We start from the raw sequence: 16,402 nt of genomic DNA, 5'->3' as shown, positions 1-16,402 counted from the left end.
AAAGGTCCAGTGCCAGTAAGCATTTCAAGGCTTCGATCTGCGTGTCCCCCAGCCGCGTTCTGCTCAGCAAAAAATCTGCACCTATCTTGAAAATCCCCTTTCCATAGGAGAAAGTCACCACCATCGAGAGCAGAGCGGCACAATTGCATCCAATCACTAGGAGTAAGATTCAAACTCAAAAAGGATTCTATGAGTGCAAGAGTAAAGGGTGCCTGGGCACCATAATCTTTAACAGCCTGCTTTACATTTTTGAGGTCTTTAAATTGAAGGGGCTGATGCTCCCGGCGAGGGGGACCCCCTCGAACTGGGACCTCTATTACAGGGAAGCATCGAACCCCACCCACAGGCTGATCAGTGAGACCGTCACTCCATGGCCGCGTGGGGTAATTATTGGGTGAATGGCCTGCGGTTTCCTCCTCAGGAGGAGCCGTAGGGGTCACAAAATTAGGGACATATGGTGGTGGTCTGGAACTGGACAGTTTGCCAGAGGAACATGCACCTATTCCTGCTTTCTTTAACTTTCTTTTAATGTCCCTAATTTCCCGCTTTAAGAAAACCTTCTCTTTATCCTTAATTTTCCGCTTTAAGAAAACCTTCTCCTTATCCTTAATTTTCCGCTTTAAGAAAGCCTCCTCATCTCGTTTGTCCTCACTCTCTTCCGAGGAAGAGGCCTCGTTCTCATCTGAAGAAGAGGCTTCACTCTCCTCTAAAGAAGAGACCTCACTCTCCTCTAAAGAAGAGGTCTCACTCGGGGTGGTTTCACTCGAGGCCACCTCGTTCCAGGCTTCCAAGGACCGTAGAACTTCCCACCCCTGGATTGCTTCAAAAGTAGTCTGTACTTCTCTTAACTGTCTCTCAACTTTCACTTTATCAGTAAATAATGAATCACGGACTAAGCGCCACAAAGAAAAGTTAACAATGGGGAAATTATCTGGGTCTTTTTGTAAACAGGATTGTAAATTGGCCTTAACCTGTTCCCAATCGGGAATATTGAAGTTGCCTGAAACAATAAACCAAGGACTGCTAGATTGAATGGCTTTAACAAAATTTCTAATCATTTTAAATTTAACTGGCATCCCCAGTTGACGTAGAAGTTCTTCAAGCTCGGTGGCCAATTTATCCCGGGAGAAGGCAGAACCCATTTTATCGTCCTTTTCACCGGATAAATTAAACACCAAGACCTAACTATACTTCAAAATAAATCTAAAACCTGACTATACTTCAAAATAAATCGAAAACTTAAAAAATAAATCCAAAACCTAGTTATATTTCAAAATAAGTCTAAAACCTAACTCTATTTCAAAATAAATCCAAAACCTGACTATATTTCAAAATGAACCTCCCTCTCCTACCAGTTTAGGAGAGACTTACAATACGTCCCACTTACCTGAATCAGCTGGCCAGACTCTTGGGACGACCCTTCGTCGTATCCTCTCTTTCTCAATCTCGGTGGAACCTCCAGATGTTGGGAACACCCTCGTCGCCACGTAATCCGAGCCGAGCGGAGGGACTAGGGTTGCAACGCAGACAACGCAGAGAGACAAGACAAGGCAACACGCAGTACACCGAATGCCGATCGATGACAGATTGATTTTTATTGCAACTCCAGACTTTCTTTTATACTCTGCTTAGCTCCTCCCAGTAGTGGCCACCCTAAATCCCTTCAGTTCCTCCCAGTAGTGGCAACCCTAAATCCCTTCAGTTCCTCCCAGTGTTTATCCAATCCTCTAGTGGCCACCCTAAATCCCTTGAGTTTTATCCAATCCCTTGGCAGATAACTTGACAATAGGAAGCAGGAACTTGCGGTTAAGCCAGTGGCTATATGTATCAGGCCAAAATTACCAATCCTGTTATGCTCTGAGAAACAAGCTAAGCTGTGGAGTTAATCCTTGGGAGACTGGGGCCTGCAGTTGATGAAACTATGACCAGAAAGATAAATATAACTTCTTTTCTTTTAGCTGTTAATTTAGAGAGACTATAAAAAAATAAAAATCAAATTGAGATAAGGATTGTTGTCATTTTTCTGGGTATGGTGTATGCCCATTTTAGATGTCTGCTGATATTTACTGAGTTCTACTATTCAGTATAGAATAGGAATGCTGGCCAAGGAAGACAAAGAGTTATCATTTCTCCAAATTCAGAAGCTTATCATAATACAAAAGAGGTCCTGATTGAATTTGCATAATGTTTGATCCCTGGCTTTAGAATAATCTAAATGAAGCTTCTCCTCCATAGTCTTGGTAATCAGAGACTAAAATTATAGGTAATTTGGTTTGAATCGTAGCCCTCACACCTCCACATACTTTTGAGCTTATCCTAAACAACCTGCCAGCACTTTTCCACTTCCCTAATCAATGACACCAAGCTAAAGGTGAAACTTAACATTTTGTTTAACCCATGGCTATGTTTAGTTTAGCCAAGAAACCAGAGCTACTCAGATTGTTTATGCCCTAATTTTGAAATAGCTCACCTTCCTTATTTCCTAATAAACTCACCATCACCTGAAGCCAATTTGTACAGGGACCTTCACACTGCATGCCTTGGAACCTCAAAGAGTTCTGACAGAGACAATTTAGCACCTAATAGACATTAGCTTCTTAAAAGCCCACGTAACCCTTATCCATCTTTTCTTTTGGATGGCCCTGGAACCATTCCTAAATCTCAGAACACCTGGTCATTACAATTCACTGGACATTTTGCATAGTCTTTCAATATTTCTGTGGATATTCTTGCTCTCATAATGCCAAAGTGGATGACATTCTTTACAAAAGATGGTAGGTGGTTGATTTGTTTTTGCAGACCAAGAACCTATTGCTAAAAACTGGCAGTTCTTTCAGGGTGCCATACAAACCAAGTGTTACAGCTGGCTTACGGAGTGTTCCTGCAGAGCCTTTTACACTAGCTCTGTGTGCTGTCTTGAGCAACTCAGACCAAAAAATCTGTAGGAAGTCAGGCCTGGTAGCTTTCCAGTTGCTAATGGCTTTGATTGCTTTAACAACCTTCTGCTCAAACTCTGCAGTGTGACATTTCCACTTTCCCTATAAAAGCTCTCTCCTCCTGTAATCACACTGCTTCTCTATGATTAGGATGACCTGTCATCATTAGTATTTACACTAAGCAATAATGCTCTTTGAAGTACAGCATTCATAAGGGTTTGGTATAACAAACCAATAGCCTAGAGACAAACTTTGGAATGGAAATTCCAGTGATAATTTAGACTCCAGATTGTGACCTCAGGGAAGACCCTTTCCTCTTGGCTGCTCCTGCTGTGACCCTGGCAACAGAGGTTATGACGGCACATGTATCTCCGGTAAACACACTTGAATATCTGCTGTGCTCTATCTGCTTTGATTTCCCTTTAGGCACCTCGTGGGCCTAGAGTGTACAGACTGGGCCACTTAGGAAAGCGGATGGTTTTTGGCTTGATAAAACTTTGATTCTCAGGTACAATTTTGTTTTCAGTGAGATCTTGCTATCTGACTAAAATTAAGAGTAAAGAGTTGATGACTAATACATGGGATTGGAGTGATGATAAAATAGTGAGAGGTTAAGTTGTTTTTCAAGTGAAATAAGATACAAACTTTTGTAGACAAGGAGACATGTTTAAAACTTGGTTCTTCATGAGAGCTAAAGACTAGATCTTGGTTCCATTCATTATAAGTTATTAATCTTTGATCATAACTATCAAAATATTGGCTTCAATGTGTGAATTGTCAATGCCAATTAATGCTGTAGGTTGCAGTTATTCATAGCTAAGTGCCTTTCTGAACACCCCCCCCCTTAACTGATTTGGAAAACATGACATTATTCTAATTGATTTGCTCCACATCTATGAAGTATGTGGATAGTATGTGGATCCAAATAGTGATAAAAGAATTTTTTGTGAGCTTTAAGAAAAAAAAATGCATTAAGAGTTCTACCCATTGGTATGTAGAAGGGCATCTTAACATGTTTGTATCTCTCTTTTCAAATGATTAAATGGATTAAAGACAAGCAGGGCAATAGAATAACAGCAGTAAATCAAGAAATATAGCACTAAATCTATTGTTCTTACTCTGTATTTTGGGCTTTTCTTTCTGGCATAGGTTTCTTGGGTGTGGCTTTTTTTGGATTTTACCTGAACATCTTTTCCAACAGCAAATTAGCATCCAACAATCACAATTTTCCTTCCTCAACATCCTCCTAAGCCCTTGTCTTCCTTGGAAGCCCACATCTAATACATTCTTGTTTCTTTGCATGCCATTGTCATGGTAGATTCTAATGGCTTTCTTGAATGCTCCATCTATGAAACACAACGTCACAATCTTCCTTGCAATCAAAGATGTCATTGTTATAATGATTAACATTAGGTAGTAAAGATAATACAATGATAGCCTCACTTCCCTCCCAAAACTTTAGAGGGAACCCCATGACCAAAGTAGATTGTTCACTTTAAGGTGCAAAAGTCTCAGGGCAAAAACTCTCTTTGAATTGACAGACACATAGCAAGTACTTACTGCGATCCTGTAAGTGTACAAAATCAAGCTTAGTATGGGAACAAAAGTCTAAAACCAGGATAACATAGTCCCGCATTGAAAAAATGTTCTATCTTCAGCTTGAAGAAGGAAAAAAAAGCTAAAAATGCATAAAAACAAAGTCTCCAGCTAATGAAATATCATTGTTACAGCAGAAAATACCAAAGCTAACTGTATTTTCAAACCTGCCCCACCAAGGGTCCTAAGAGTCAGCAGTTGCACAGCCTGTCTATGAGCTTCTTGCACCCACTCCTTTGAACCACTGCCACTGCTTTGAGCTGATGCGAGATGTTCTTCAGACAGAAGTTCCATAATGTTAAACATTTTCTGAGTCATATATCTAGTCTAGTCCTCTTAATATAGATGAGACAACAAGGCCTATAGAACCGTAAGAAAATTTCTTTTAGCATACACACTTTGAAGCTGAAACCCTTGGTTTGCTGATTCCTGTAGTCCAGTCTCTGAGAGCAGCAGACATTTACCAAACTGTCAACATAGGGGTAGGTGTTTGTCTTAATAGTTAAGCTACAGATGTAGATGCTGGAATGCCTTATCATATAGTTCTTGAGTTCAACTCCTAGCTCTCCTAGCTGCTGACTTTCGGCTTCCTGTTGATGTAGACCCAGGGAGACAGTGAAGATGCGTAAAGTAATTGGTTTCCTACCACACATGAGGGAGACCAGGCTTGGGCTCCTGACTCCCACCTTTGGCCTGGCCTAGTTCTAGATATTTCAGGCATTTGAAGAGAGAACCAACAGGTAACATTACTTGCTCGCTCTCTCTCTATCTCTCTCTCTCTATCTCCCTTTCTCCATTCCTCCCTTTCCCCGTCCCTCAATCTGAAAATTTAATCATATCAGAGTCTCCTTTAACTTTGGAAAAATCAGTTCACTGAGGAGCAGGAGGACGTTGCATTTGGGTATCCTCAGCCATGTGCTCAGCTCCTAAGTTACCCCCCAAGCTGAAAGGAAGCAATGGCTGGACCGGACTATTGTTCAGCCACCCATTGGGTTGCCCTCATGTGTCTTCATCTTTCACAGGAGCACATAGTTGGTGAAACTGTTGTGAGAATTCATTGATCTCGTGCATGTAAAATATCAGGCCACAGAAAGGTGTTATATAAAGGTTAGAACTTATTAGTATTTGTTTGAACATAACATATGTTTCAGAGTGTGGTTCAGTAAAGAAAGTGAGGATTGTGAATTGTAATCTGGAGCTAAGGAGTGTCCATCTAGTTTTACAAGCTAAATGTCAATTTATTAGGTCAGTTGGTGGGGGAGGGGAGACATCAAGACCTAATCTTATCTTCCCAGGGAGCCTAAAAGGGTTTAGCAATCATATTGTGCCCCCACTGTGACAAAACAGAATACTAAACCGGAAGTGTGTTATTAGGTTTCCCTTAAGCACAGATATGGAAAACACTAGGCTTTGTCTCTCATAATCTAACTGGCCTAAATAGAGGATGATAATTACTTCTTGGATAAATTCAATTGTCAAGAAAGCACAACTTAAATCTTCCCACTTGTTTACTTTGCTACATTGCTATTCATACATGGCTGCAAAGAGACCTAAATAAGAGGAGCACTCTATTTAGGAAAAATGGCCTAGGAGGCATCATTGTTGGAACTGTCTGGTTTCATTGAGCGCTTGCTTCCTGTTTCACATTTTGACTTTAGCTGGAGAATTTTCCAAGGCAAAGGTTATGTTTTGAGTTTGAACTTCAAAGTGCCACTCATTTGCTTCCCTATCACATTCTCAGTCCCACACAATTGGTTTCCTCCTGAAGACACATGTGGTTTCCTTGGATTTCAGTTTAGGAGATTTCAATTCCAATGTTTCCAGTCTGCCACTTACCCTCAGATTATTAACTACATTCCCCTTTTATTAAATTGCCTTATCTCTTTTGAGTAGTGATCCTGATTAACACAGATTTAGCAATCTATTCCTGTATTACCCAGCTTGAAAGTGACAAGAGCAGGAATAACCTAGATTATGAGAGATTAACCGCTATGCTCAGGAATTTCAAAGGCAGGAGGAAATACCTCAGGGTTGACAGAGTCAGGAATGACTTATTAGCAGGAACTGTAGTGGATCTTGAGGGATGAATGGGATTTTGATAAAAGTTGAGGGTGTGGGGTAATATGATTATGTTTATACTGGTAGGAAAGTGCAGAATAAATGCTGATCAAAGTACTTAATGCGAAGGTGGGATCACTTTAAAGAGATACTTGGAGATAATTCCTTGAACATAGTTGGGATTATGTTTTTGAGAACCTATTTACTATTTATGCTTAGCTCTGTTAAAAAAAAAAAGTTTCTTCCTTTGTTCTTCCATCTTCAACAGAGGTGATTAATGATAACACCTAAGGAGCTTCTGGATGGCATTTTCTCTGATGGAATTTATTTTTAATCTGTAAAGCACACATGTTACAGATAATGGGGAGGATATATGCGGGTGTATATTCTCATTATATATAGTTAGTTGTATAAATACATCCATATAGTAGATTTGTAAAATTCCCATTTTCTGCCTATACATCCTTGTATAATCCTCTCCTCTTAAGATCTGAAACTATAATGGGATAGTGTTCCCCTGGTTAAGTTACGTGATACGGCGAAGTTGTTGAGATAGTTACTCCCATGCCTTATGTTATGCAAGGATTTACAGTTAGCTTTGAAGAAAACTATACATTGTGAGAGGATCGTGAGTCTAGGACCTGTCTAGAAGCTCACATGATCCCCCAAAAGGAAATCCACAAGAAAACAGGCCACAGCCTGAAACCACAAGTAACTGAACTTTGCCAATAATCAATTAGCTAGTGTGTATCCCTGTCTGATGCTATGATTGCAGTCAGAGGAGTGTATTAACTGTTTTCTAGATTCCTAATGCTCTCAAGTCTACAGTGTAGCTGACTTGACAGAGACTCCCCAAGGCTAGCCAAATCATAGAGATAGCAAATTACTCGCCCAGGACCATGATGTCTCTTTACAAACCAACTAAAGCAAAACCCATACCCTGAAAATATTCTTATCAGGCACTTACATGCCATGAGATAGTTTATCCCTGTGTTAATCATTCAAGGGCTAGGCACCAGAGAAATGTGGACAGTCCTTCTACTCTGATTAAGTTGAAACCAGCAAATCCCAAACCTGTTGATCTTGCCATGCCTTGTCTTTCCCACTGAAACCCCAGGAAAAACTCCTTCCCCATGCTCTCGCCTCCTGTCTCCACACGGCCCCTGCTGCTTCCCTGTGTGGCCCTGGTTGGGGTGGGGAGCCCCTTCCTCTTGGGAGCTATACCAAACTGTCTTTTCAATGACAATCATCTCTTGATCTTCTGGCCTCGCCCTGCCTAATAAATAGTAAAACCTACATTTTAAAACCGTGACAGTTCCTGAGCTGTCTCGCTAAAACATGCCCAGACTCCTGGCTTATGGAAACTGTGACTTAATAAATGTGTGTTGTTTTAAGCTGCTAAGTTCCAGCTGCTGTTTGTGGAAATTTGTCATGCAGCAAGAGAAAACTAGTTCCACATGTAAAAATGATATTTAAACATGCTATATCCCCCTGCATTTACACACACACAAATAGGGGTATGCATGTATATGTCATTAAAAATTTTAATTAAGGGAATAAACATTTGAAGGTGGGCAATAAAATGTGGGATGCAAACAGGAGATGGAGAAAATATTACAGGACATCATAGAGATCATCTGAATTGGTTCTTAACCTTGGAATCACCTAGAAACATTCAAGATTTATTCATAAGAAACAGTGAGAGAGAGAGACAGCATCTGCTGGTTTACTCTCTAAATGGCCATAGAAGTCAAGGTTGGACCAGGCCAAAGCCAATGGTTAGGAACTCCATCCTGGTTTCCCACGTGGGTAGCAGGGGGCCGGGTGCTTAAACCAACTTCTGCTGTCTTCCCAGGCACATTAATAGCTGGACCTGAAGCAGAGTAGCCAGGACTCAGACTAACACTCCAATATGTGATGTTAGCATGACAAGTGACTTTTTTTCCCCCATTTTCTTTATTTTTGACATTCTTTACATAGTTAATTAGGGCAAAAAGTTTCAAGGGCTACAGGAAAGTGGGTAAGACTAATTTTTTCCACATTTTTTTTTTTCCTGTAGCTGGGGTAAAGGGGGAGATAAAGGGAGAAGCCCCACCCAGTCTCCAACCCATCCCAGGTCCCATCTGTGGGGCATGCTCCGAGGGTCTTGCTCAAGTGTTTTTGATAGTTCAACAGTTATGAATTGCTGCCAATCTCGTTGTTCCAAGCACAATGCAGTTGCTGCAGAATCCACTGATTGACATAGTCTACCTTAGAGTCTCTGTTTGCTCAGTTTTTCACTGCCAGCATATGGCTGGGGTAGTTACCTGATTTGTTCTGTCCTCTGTTGTGATGCTAGGTATCCTCTGCAGGTTCCGATAGACTGCCATATCCTCCATGTGCAGCTAGTTATGCTGTCTACTGCTCCATCTGAGCCTCTGAGGAGGCTCGGCTCTGGCACTTGTACTCCATGGCAGACCATGGGTTCTGAGTTTGATTGGGGACATCCCAAAAGAGACTTTGTCTGAGGTGTTCCCAGACCAGATTCTTGTATGTACTAGCAAGCACAGGGCCCAGCACAGTTCATTGCCTTGATCAGCTGGTGGTTGCAATTGCTGGGTCGGTTCTGTGTACAGCCCTGTCTTCCACTGGAACCAATGGGTGTTGCAGTCCAGCCTGATTCTGCCCAGCACACACTCGGCCCTCAAATAAACCAGTGGGAGCTGCAGCCTAGTTGGAGCGAACCCCCTGCCCTGGTTCCCGTGCTTGCCAGTATGTGCAGCAGACTAATCCAGTCTGTCCCACATCCGATTCAGCTTTCATACATGTCAGTGGTCACTGAAGCCTAGTTCAGCCTAACCAACTCCACTATCCAGCCCACACACATGCTGTTGGGTGCCTTTCTGTCTAGCCACTCCTGCCCCAGTCCTGATTTTCGTACCCTCCCGTGGGAGTGGTAATCCAAGAGGGAGGTGCCCACTATTTCCCTTCTAGGCCACTCCCACTCCGGATTTTGCACTCTCCAGGTGGTTCTGGAATTAAACTTGACAGATTTAGCCTCCAGTGCCAGCCCCTGCCAGCTGATGCTGCAGCAAAGCCCAACCAACCTTCACCCACTCTAATTTTTGCTTGCACCATTTGGAACAGTCAGCCCAAGCTGGTTTTTCCCTGATCTAGTTCACATGAGGCCCACAGGTGTTGTAGCCCTGCCTGTCCTGATCTTCCCCCGTCCCTACCCATGCTCTCCAGTGGGAGTAGCCCTCCAGCAGGGGAGCCCTCCACATTCCCCCTGCCGGCTCCGCCCCCTCCCTCCCTTTTTCTCACTTGTGCTGCTGGGTGCTGCAACCACATCTGGTACCGGTCACCTCACCTTGGCATTCCATAATGTGCATTGGTTTTTGTCGCGACCAAACATGGCTCTATTCTGGTGCTCGGATTCGCCAGTGGGTGATGTGAACTGGTTCAGCCTGGTCTGCCCCTGACCCATGCCAAATGTATGCCAGTGGATACATTTCCATGGACTGTTCTGTGCTGTTTCCTATCATGCTTCTTGTGCTTACCTGCAGGGACTATGTCCTGGCAGAGGAGTTGCCCAGGCTTCTCCATCCGAATCTCTTCCAATGCCAGCTTTCGCACATACCAGTGGGCCCATGAGCCCGCCCTACTCAGTTCAACTCCTGTCTTAGTAGGACAAGTGACTGCTTAACTCACTGCATTAAAAAAAAAGAGTTATTTATTTGCCGGGCAGAGTACATAGAGAGATTGATAGGGGAAGAGATATAGAAAGAATTTTGCATCTGCTGATTCGCTCCCCAAATGGCCACAGTGGCTGAAGTTTGGCCAGTCTGAAGCCAGAAATGTCTTCTGAGTCTCCCATGTGTTCAGGGGTCCAAGTACTTGGGCCATCTTCTGATGTGTTCTCAGACCTTTGTCAAGGAGCTGAATTGCAAGTGGAACATGTGGTTCTCAAACCGGCACCCATATGGGATGCCAAAGGTTCAGGTGATGGATTAACTTGCTATGCAACAACACTGCCCCCTAGAATCTTTTAAAATACTGTTATTTAAAGAGCAGGTTAGTCAGATTTTGGTGTTCTTTGGTATATTTGAAGGCAGCTGGATAACATAGGGAATGTATCCATATAGGTCTGTGGGCATTAAGTGTATTTCACAAGAGAATCAGAGTGGACATAAAATGGTTCTCTTGCTACTTACCCTTAATAAAGGAGAAAGTTGCCTTTGGCTAGTTGTGGAAGGTGAGATCTAGCAATCTCCACTGCCAGTAACAAAAATGCTTGAGTTTCCCCCTTTCCAGACGTTCATTCAAGGGGGAATTTCCTGGTTGTGATTCATAATTTTGGCCATGGTCCAAGGCTTGGTGTGTGACACGTAAGTTGGTCACTCGTAGCTGGAGGAGCAGCTGGTCATCCCTCCCTTCCTTAAATAGCTGAGTAGGCTCTGAATCCTTAAGAGTATAAATAATTTACTCTCTATTCTACTGGGTCCAGTTAACATTATTTCTCAAAATATCCCTGCCTGTGCGGTTACATTTACTTACACTCTCCTTGCCAAGATCTTCTAAATATCCCTTCTGATATTAATCTTATTGGTAGAAATACCAGCATGAGCCAAACTCTGAAGTAAATTATAAAGGACAGGAGCATCTTGAGTCAGTCCAATGGGACTTTAAGTACCACTGTCCCCCTCCCTTGGGGAGTTCTATACCAGAAACAACCGTGTGAGATCCTGCTTTCCATCAAGGGGGTTATTGGTTAATGAGGCCTGTGGCTGGTGTGGTTTTCCTGTGTTTAGCTTTTGCAGCTCTCTGAGACAGTTGCTTGGAATAGAGAGCTGACAGAATTATTGCCCAGCAAACTTGCCGGCCACAGCCACAGACTCCACTAACACTGACGAATTTTATGACTAATTTAATGAAGAGAGCAAGTATTTGAAGAAGCAGAGTGAAGAGCTTTTGGCATCCCATTGTGCTAAGGAGGTCTGAAAGTCTCCTCATTAAGCCATCCTTTTTTCTATTGTCTTTGTGCTTTTGGCTTTTTGTTATCCTTTCTCAAATCCCAAGCAGGAACCTATGGGCAGCAATAGCTTTGGGATGAGGTCACTGGCATGGAATCTTGGGACTTAACACCCTTAGTTCTCCTGTGACAAAGAGGACCCTTTCAAGGAAATCGTGTAGAAATAGAAAATGACCAAATTTCATTTTATGTTAGCAGCCCAAGTCTTTGAGCCTCTTAACCACCATTACAGTCTTTGTTTCAATATCTTTGCTGTCGAAACTTTTGGAAATTTTTGGAAAAAATGACAGTCATACCACTTCTCTGAGTTAATGTGTCAAATAGCTGTCGTTAAGTCCCCAAATTTAGTGACTTTCAACATTTATCTTGGTCAACAGTTTCCAGGTTTTATTGGACATTGGCCAACCCAGACTGAGCTCAGTCATGGGTCCATGGTGAGCTCGGGGGTTACCTGATCAAGGATGGGAGTGGCAGATTCACCTGTTCTCCACGGGCCTCCTAGGACCAGTGGGCTCACATGAGCATATCCTTTACATGGTTATGGCTGAGATGCTAAAACAGAGACATAGTATGACTCTTAAGACCTAGGCTTATAACTGGCTTTTCTGCCAGTTCCACAGTAGGCGATTTGCCAAAGCAAATTACAAGATCAAACCCAAAGGCAACAAATGGGATATATATGCCACCTCTTTTCTGGTGGGGGTAGGGGATGGGGGTGGATAGTCAGTTGATAGTCAGTTGACACAAACAGGAAGGACAAAAAAAATTGGGGTCATAATGCAATCTGCCACAGGTAGGTAAGGTAAAGATAACTGTTCACATTTACAGATGCGAAACCTCAAACTCAAGTCAAACAAAAAATTGGGACAATGATGAAATGCAAACCCAAACACGGCTCTCATGACTTCAAAGCCCCTCTTTTGTTTATCACCCTGAATTCTTTTTTGTGTTATGTCATTAGGAATTGGCCCATTTGCCTCCTTCGTAGTCTTATTCCCTGGGCCCCGCATGATAGCCTAGTGGCTAAAGCCCTTGCTTTGCATGTGCCAGGATCCCATATGGGCACTGGTTCGTATCTCAGCTGCTCCATTTCCCATCCAGCTCCCTGCCTGTGGCCTGGAAAAGCAGTCGAGGATGGCCCAAAGCCTTGGGACCCTGCACCCATGTGGGCAGCCCAGAAGAAAATCCTATCTCCAAGGTTTGGATAGGCAAAGCTCCAGCCATTGTGCTCACTTGGGGAATGAGTCAGCAGATGGAAGATCTTTCTCTCTGTCTCTCCTCCTCTCTGTATATCTGACTTTCCAATAAAAATAAATAAAATCTACAAAAAAATTTCCTTAAACCTGCTTGCACATAAACAATAGGTGAAGTTTCCTCCACTGAAGAAAACAAAGGATCAGATTCCTTTGTTCTTGAAACATATACAAGTTGCTCCATTTTTAAAGAAAATAGATTATCTTATTTTAAAATTATTTGTTTTAAATAGTTTAACAGACTCAATATGGTTTGTAGACTCAATTCTAAAAACATTATGGTTTTCCCTTTCATCCTCGCTTCCCCTTTCTCCCTTCCACTATCCTTTCTTCTCCATTTCCATCTTTCTTAAGCTTTCACGATAACATATTTTAAATTTACATTACAGCAAAAGTCTAAATAATTCATCAAGTAAGAAACTTAACAAGTAAGACCAAAGAGGTTAGTTTAATGACAATAACACGATTACATGCAATAATCAAATGGAAAAATGAACATTCATCCATATACAGCAAATCTTTTTTTTTAAAGATTTATTTTATTTTCATTACAAAGTTAGATATACAAAGAGGAGGAGAGACAGAGAGGAAGATCTTCCATGCGATGATTCACTTCCCCAAGTGAGCACAACGGCCGGTGCTGTGCCGAACCGGAGCCAGGATCCAGGAGCTTCTTCCAGGTCTCCCACACGGGTGCAGGGTCCCAAGGCTTTGGGTCATCCTCGACTGCTTTCCCAGGCCACAAGCAGGGAGCTGGATGGGAAGTGGAGCTGCCGGGATTAGAACCAGCACCCGTATGGGATCCTGGCACGTTCAAGGTGAGGACTTTAGCCGCTAGGCCACGGCGCCGGGCCCATATACAGATCATTGAAAGTATGATAGCATACAAGCTGATATTGCACGCTAACCTTCTGCCTGTGGCGATGGCATTACATATGGGTTCTGGTTCATGTCCTGGCAGCTCCACTTTCCATCCAGCTCCCTGCTTGTGGGCTGGGAAAGAAGTGGAAGGTGGTCCAAAGTCTTGGGATCCTACATCCACATGGGAGATGCATAGGAGGCTCCTGGCTCCCAGCTTTGGATTGGCTCAGCTCTAGCTTTTGTAGTCATTTGGGGAGTGAACCATAGAAGATCCTTCCCTCTGTCTCTCCTTCTCTAGAAATCTGCCTTTCCAGTAAAAATAAATAAATCTTTTATGAAAAAAAATTCCCTGAAATCTGGCAACATGCTTGTTGCTGACTCTGACACTCACATAGATACAGACAAGTCCAGGCTGGCTTTCTGTTAGTCTTTCCCTTGACACATTTGTGGAGTTCATTCAGTGACCCACTTATGCCTGCCTCATCCTGACCAACCTAGTCTGGGTAGAATTTTAGATCGACCATCAGCCTGAAGCATTACAAGCTGCTATCTCTAATACAGCCTGTGAACTTTCCTCAGATGTCAGTTTCCATGGAACATTTGTACCTCTAACTTTCAACACACTTGCACTAAACTAAATCTGGCCTGTGACATCTTACAAGTAGAAGGTGCCATCTGCTCTCTGCTTTTCTGCCTCTGGTGTTTAGCCAATCTGCACTGACAGTATGCTTAACTCTTTGTGATCCATCTAGCTGGAGGTCTCCAGGACTTCAGGCTTCTGATTGTGCCTGCTTTTTTCTTGGCACGGTGTGCTTTGATGGTCTGTTTTTGCCTGTTGTACAACTTGCAGCAGCTGATTCACTCAGCTGGCTGGCTCTCGCATTCAGTGAGGCTCCATCTAATCTCTGAATTCTAAAGGTCAGTGGACTCAGTCTCAGCAAGGATTCCGAGTTCCGATGTTTTCTTTCCCCCTACTTCCACAGAAGACTAAAAAGCAGATTATTTGCAGTGATTGCTGGAGACATAAGGTGAGTGGCCTCTGTAATGCTGGAAACCAAGAGAGAACAATAGTTGCCCTTGAGCCTTCAGGAATGACAGCTAAATACACAGGATCGATAAATAGGGACAAAATTGTAAGGAAGTTGCAGTTAGAAACAAACAAATAGAAAAGTATAGGTGCTGCTGCTGAAGAACCTCAACAAGTTCAAACAGTGTCTGTTTTGGCATGGGTTGTCTTGCTGATTTCTCTTTAGGGCAAGAAAACTATGCATCTACCATGTCAGGAGATAGGAGGAAATGGGAGGGAAGACAGTTGGTGTAGATTTTGTGGCCCCTCCTTTAGAATGATTCACCACTGGATCATGGAGAGGGATCAAGGAGAAAACTAGTAGCAGTATGGTGCTCCCTGCAATGATTCCTGAATTGCCTGGCAACTGAAAACATAGAGTTACAGTAATAAAGTATGGGCTCTACAATGCCCATCCTGAACCTCTTCTGGCGCATGCTTTTTGGCAAGTTTTTTAACTTTTTTCTCAACTCCTCTATTAAAGAAATTTAGTTTGTCATCTAACATAGTACATGTCTTTGTACTACCTTCCTGTTGTAATGGTTCTGGTGTAAAATGACTCTTAGATAATAGTTTAAAAACTCTTAGTCTTAATGATCTATAAAAGGGACAGAATACATCCTACTTCATATGTTTGTTGTAGTAAATTAACTTTTATAAAGTGCTTGGCACTGTGCTAGGCACCCCATAATCAATATGCAATGGTGCTCATTTGGGGGATGCTTAACAAGGAGCCAATAAAAACAGTGAATTGAGACTATGGTGTCTATAGATTATACTGCTTTTTTAATAAACTCTCAAATATATTGGAAGTTCTCCTTGTGGATTTCCTCTTTAAAGACTTCATGGGTTAACCTGATGCTTTCCCTTCCTACTAAAATTACATTCTGATCAATGCACAGAGCATACTAGAAGCTCACAGGCAGTTAAGTTACACCTGGTAGACCTTTTTATTTCTGCTTCCACATATTGTGTTGAACAATCACTAAGCATTAGTTGAGTTACTGCCAAATCCATTTCTGTCTGTTGTGCTTTTAATTTTAATTAATCAATCTAATGTACATTCGTGTAATATGATTATAAAAAGAAAGGTACTGTTTACATAAAAGCTATGTTCAGCTTTGGAAAGATTTGATAAATTTAACTTTTAAAAACATATTATTATAAATGAAACAAAGTTAAAACTAGAAACAAAACAGGAGGCATTAGGAATATAGTTACTACAAAAAAAGAGTCTGTGAGATTCCATCCAGAGGACCTACATGAAAAGCAAAGGCTATGGCCTTATGGCACATCACACTTTGCTGAGTGAATGTACATTTGTATATTTTGGGTTAAAATAAAATATTTAAGGACTGTTATTGCTTTATATAATACTTTGTCTAGTTAATCATTTGTTCTGATAGTTTGTTATCAAAAAATATTCTACTACATACTCAATATATGTGTTAGCTACTTTATATGTTATAGGATTGAAACAAGGAACAGTAATGTATTTTCCAGATTTATGGATGGAAGCTTATAGTAGACATACTAATGCCTCCCCTTCCTGAATACCTCCACTTCTTAATTTCAAACGCCTCTGGATATGCTATATTATGTTTCAACAGATGATTAAGAT

General features: G+C 42.0%; 1 protein-coding gene across 1 annotated transcript in view; it reads left to right on the top strand.

The window, feature by feature from the left end:
• Positions 1–16,402, top strand: part of COL4A6 (collagen type IV alpha 6 chain) — a 323,388-nt gene that overhangs the window by 178,633 nt on the left and 128,353 nt on the right. The window lies entirely within an intron of this gene.

This window comes from Ochotona princeps, chromosome X (assembly GCF_030435755.1).
Source record: "Ochotona princeps isolate mOchPri1 chromosome X, mOchPri1.hap1, whole genome shotgun sequence".
Classification (NCBI taxonomy): domain Eukaryota; kingdom Metazoa; phylum Chordata; class Mammalia; order Lagomorpha; family Ochotonidae; genus Ochotona; species Ochotona princeps.
Note: the sequence above shows the minus strand (reverse complement) of the source record. Positions and strands in the feature narration are given on the sequence as shown.